This window comes from Propithecus coquereli, unplaced genomic scaffold (assembly GCF_000956105.1).
Source record: "Propithecus coquereli isolate 6110/MARCELLA unplaced genomic scaffold, Pcoq_1.0 Scaffold38, whole genome shotgun sequence".
NCBI lineage: Eukaryota > Metazoa > Chordata > Mammalia > Primates > Indriidae > Propithecus > Propithecus coquereli.
In genome coordinates this window covers 4,792,726-4,793,259 of record NW_012149507.1, presented here as the reverse complement: position 1 = coordinate 4,793,259, position 534 = coordinate 4,792,726, and the positions used below count along the sequence as shown (strand labels likewise).

The 534-nt window shown below is 45.3% G+C and overlaps 1 pseudogene; it reads left to right on the top strand.

Moving 5' to 3' along the window:
* LOC105816597 overlaps positions 1-170 on the top strand; it is a 10,153-nt pseudogene extending 9,983 nt beyond the window's left edge.
* Positions 171-534: the final 364 nt, after the last annotated feature.

Here is a 534-nt window from a genome sequence, read left to right as displayed (position 1 = left end):
TCTTCCAAGCTCTTTCCCCTTTTCAGGAGGCATATGAGAGTCAGAAATCTCTGGCACATTCTCCAACTATAACGGCAGGAAGTAGGAAATTAAAATCAATAGGGAAAACAGTGGGCGATGTTCATGAGCAGGACTCCTTAATTCGCCAAGCGAGTGGATACAAATCATAACTTCTCCAATTGACTGATGTTTTTGAAATTTGTTGTTAGCAAGAACGAAACCTTCAATTCATCCACTAGGGGAAAAAAAAAACCTTTAAAAGCAAATACTCTCAGAGAGGTGAGGCTGTGTGTTATTGACAGACAGAGTCACTGAAGTTATCACTCTTTCCCCAGAGCAAGTTTTGATCTGTGGGAGGTTTGGGGGCGGGGGGGGCAGCCGGTGACTGAAGGTGAAAGTGAAACGAGGCGAAGCTTCCAAGGGGAAGGAAACTGGAGAGCCTGGAGGCGCCAAAAATCAACCCTTGGCTTCATCGCTTTGCCTGGAGCAAGCCCTGGGTGTATGATTTCTTAGCCTGCCACAAAAAATGAAAAA